The sequence below is a fragment of the Arachis ipaensis genome, chromosome B2, assembly GCF_059453495.1.
Source record: "Arachis ipaensis isolate K30076 ecotype BB chromosome B2, ASM5945349v1, whole genome shotgun sequence".
In the NCBI taxonomy this organism is placed as follows: domain Eukaryota; kingdom Viridiplantae; phylum Streptophyta; class Magnoliopsida; order Fabales; family Fabaceae; genus Arachis; species Arachis ipaensis.
The window spans coordinates 82,785,120-82,789,263 of record NC_142437.1 but is presented as its reverse complement, the minus strand read 5'-3'; the positions used below and the strand labels follow the sequence as shown (position 1 = coordinate 82,789,263).

The following is a 4,144-nucleotide window of genomic DNA, read 5'->3' as shown; positions in this document are numbered from 1 at the left end:
TTCTAACTTCCTAACTTCTTATCTTTTCAAATTTGTTTCAACTAACTAACTAACTTTTTGTTTGTTTCTTATCTTTTTCAAAACTACCTAACTAACTCTCTCTCTCTAATTTTCGAAAATATCTTCCCTCTTTTTCAAAAATTCTTTTTAATTAACTAATTATTTTAATTTTTGATTTTTTATTTTCGAAAATTACTAACCTTCTTCAAAAACTATTTTCGAAAATCACTAACTCTTTTTCAAAAATTATTTTCGAAAATTTCCCTCTCTCATCTTATTCTATTTATTTATTCATCTACTAACATCTCCTCACCTCACATCTCTGCTCTCCTCACCCTTGTGTTTCTTTCCTTACATTATATTCTTTGTCCCTTTCCTTTCTTCCACTCACACAGGGACTTCTATACTGTGGTATAAAGGATCCCTATTATTATTATTATTTTTTTTTTTGTGCCCTCTTCTTTGTCATATGAGAAGGAGCAAGGACAAGAATATTCTTGTTGAAGCAGATCCAGAACCTGAAAGGACTCTGAAGAGGAAACTAAGAGAAGCTAAATTACAACAATCCAGAGAGAACCTTTCAGAAATTTTCGAACAAGAAGAGGAGATGGCAGCCGAAAATAATAATAATGCAAGGAGGATGCTTGGTGACTTTACTGCACCTAATTCTAATTTACATGGAAGAAGCATCTCCATTCCTACCATTGGAGCAAACAATTTTGAGCTGAAACCTCAGCTAGTTTCTCTGATGCAGCAGAACTGCAAGTTTCATGGACTTCCATCTGAAGATCCTTTTCGGTTCTTAACTGAATTCTTGCAGATCTGTGATACTGTTAAGACTAATGGAGTAGATCCTGAAGTCTACAGGCTTATGCTTTTCCCTTTTGCTGTAAGAGACAGAGCTAGAGTGTGGTTGGACTCTCAACCCAAAGACAGCCTGAACTCTTGGGATAAGCTGGTCACGGCTTTCTTAGCCAAGTTCTTTCCTCCTCAAAAGCTGAGCAAGCTTAGAGTGGATGTTCAAACCTTCAGACAGAAAGAAGGTGAATCCCTCTATGAAGCTTGGGAAAGATACAAGCAGCTGACCAAAAAATGTCCTTCTGACATGCTTTCAGAATGGACCATCCTGGATATATTCTATGATGGTTTATCTGAGCTATCAAAGATGTCATTGGATACTTCTGCAGGTGGATCCATTCACCTAAAGAAAACGCCTGTAGAAGCTCAAGAACTCATTGACATGGTTGCTAATAACCAGTTCATGTACACTTCTGAAAGGAATCCTGTGAGTAATGGGATGCCTATGAAGAAGGGAGTTCTTGAAATTGATACTCTGAATGCCATATTGGCTCAGAACAAAATATTGACTCAGCAAGTCAATATGATCTCTCAGAGTCTGAATGGAATGCAAGCTGCATCCAACAGTACTCAAGAGGCATCTTCTGAAGAAGAAGCTTATGATCCTGAGAACCCTGCAATAGCAGAGGTGAATTACTTAGGTGAACCTTATGGAAACACCTATAATCCATCATGGAGAAATCATCCAAATCTCTCATGGAAGGATCAACAAAAGCCTCAACAAGGCTTTAATAATGGTGGAAGATACAGGTTTAATAATAGTAAACCTTTTCCATCATCCACTCAGCAACTGACAGAGAACTCTGAACAAAATACTTCTAATCTAGCAAACTTAGTCTCTGATCTATCTACGGCCACTGTGAGTTTCATGAATGAAACAAGGTCTTCCATTAGAAATTTAAAAGCACAAGTGGGCCAGCTGAGTAAAAGGATCACTGAAATCCCTCCTAGTACTCTCCCAAGCAATACAGAAGAAAATCCAAAAGGAGAGTGCAAGGCCATTGAATTGATCACCATGGCTGAACCTGTGAAGGAAGGAGAGGATGTGAATCCCAGTGAGGAAGACCTCCTGGGACATCCAGTGATCAATAAGGAGTTTCCCTTTGAGGAACCAAAAGAATCTGAGGCTCAACTAGAGACCATAGAGATTCCATTAAACCTCCTTATGCCATTCATGAGCCCTGATGAGTATTCCTCTTCTGAAGAGAATGAGGATGTCACTGAGGAGCAAGTCACCAAGTACCTTGGTGCAATCATGAAGCTGAATGCCAAATTATTTGGCATTGAAACTTGGGAAGATGAACCTCCCTTGTTCACCAATGAACTAAGTGATCTGGATCAACTGACATTGCCTCAGAAGAAACAGGATCCTGGAAAGTTCTTAATACCTTGTACCATAGGCACCATGATCTTTAAGGCTCTGTGTGACCTTGGTTCAGGGATAAACCTCATGCCCCTCTCTGTAATAGAGAAACTGGGAATCTATGGGATACAAGCTGCTAAAATCTCATTAGAGATGGCAGACAATTCAAGAAAACAGGCTTATGGACAAGTAGATGACGTGTTAGTAAAGGTTGAAGGCCTTTACATCCCTGCTGATTTCATAGTCCTAGATACTGGGAAGGATGAGGATGAATTCATCATCCTTGGAAGACCCTTCCTAGCCACAGCAAGAGCTGTAATTGATGTTGACAGAGGTGAACTAGTCTTTCAATTGAATGAGGACTCCCTTGAGTTTAAAACTCAAGGACATCCTTCTGTAAACATGGAGAGGAAGCATAAAAAGCTTCTCTCAAAACAGAGTCAACCAGAGCCCCCACAGTCAAACTCTAAGTTTGGTGTTGAACTCCCATATCCAAACTCTAAGTTTGGTGTTGGGAAGTCTAAACAATGCTCTGAATATCTGTGAGGCTCCATGAGAGCCCACTGTCAAGCTATTGATATTAAAGAAGCGCTTGTTGGGAGGTAACCCAATTTTTATTTAATTATATTTTTCTTGTTCTTTCATGTTTTATTAGGTTCATGATCATGTGGAGTCACAAAATAAATATAAAAATTGAAAACGGAATCAAAAACAGCAGAAGAAAAATCACACCCTGGAGGAAGACCTTACTGGCGTTTAAACGCTAGTAAGAAGCATGTTTTGGGCATTCAACGCCAGAACAGAGCATGGTTCTGGTGCTGAACGCCAGAAATGGGCAGCATCTGGGCGTTTGAACGCCAGAAATGCACCCTGGAGAAGAGCTGGCGCTGAACGCCCAGAACAAGCATGGTTCTGGCGTTCAACGCCAGAAATGGGCAACAAATGGGCGTTCAACGCCCAGAACAAGCACCAATCTGGCGCTAAACACCCAGAGTTGTGTTCAAGGGCATTTTGCATGCCCAATTTGGTGCAAGGTTGTAAATCCTTGAACACCTCAGGATCTGTGGACCCCACAGGATCCCCACCTACCTCCACTTACTTCTTCTCACCCCTCTTTCACACAATCCCATAAACACTCTTCCCCAAAACCCTTCACCAATCACCTCAATCTCTCTTCCCTATCACCACTTCACCACTCACATTCATCCACTCTTCCCCATAAACCTACCTCATAAACACCACTTACCTTCAAAATTCAAAATCAATTTCCCACCCAAACCCACCCTAAATGGCCGAACTTACCCCCCCTCCCTTCCCTATATATAACCCTCCATTCTTCCTCATTTTCTCACAACACAACCCTCCATTCTCTTCTTGGCCGAAACACACCTCCCCCCTCTCCATATTTTCTTCTTCTTCATCCATTCTTTCTTCTCTTGCTCGAGGGCGAGCAAAATTCTAAGTTTGGTGTGGTAAAAGCATAAGCTTTTTGTTTTTCCATTACCATTGATGGCACCTAAGACCGGAGAATCCTCTAGAAAAGGGAAAGGGAAGACAAAATCTTCCACCTCCGAGTCATGGGAGATGGAAAGATTCATCTCCAAAGCCCATAAAGACCACTTCTAGGATGTTGTGGCCAAGAAGAAGGTGATACCCGATGTCCCTTTCAAACTCAAGAAAAATGAGTATCCGGAGATCCGACATGAAATCCAAAAAAGAGGTTGAAAAGTTCTAACAAACCCCATCCAACAAGTAGTCATCCTAATGGTTCAAGAGTTCTATGCCAATGCATGGATCACTAGGAACCATGATCAAAGTAAGAACCCAAATCCAAAGAATTATGTTACAATGGTTCAGAGGAAATACTTAGATTTTAGCCCGGAGAATGTGAGGTTGGCGTTTAACTTGCCTATGATGCAAGGA

General features: G+C 40.8%; 1 non-coding gene across 1 annotated transcript; it reads right to left on the bottom strand.

The window, feature by feature from the left end:
* Nucleotides 1-1,003: 1,003 nt before the first annotated feature.
* On the bottom strand, nucleotides 1,004-1,111 carry LOC148574615 (small nucleolar RNA R71). The gene has a single exon (XR_015905836.1). It is a non-coding gene; the product is annotated as a small nucleolar RNA R71 (small nucleolar RNA).
* Between the last annotated feature and the right edge of the window lie 3,033 nt (nucleotides 1,112-4,144).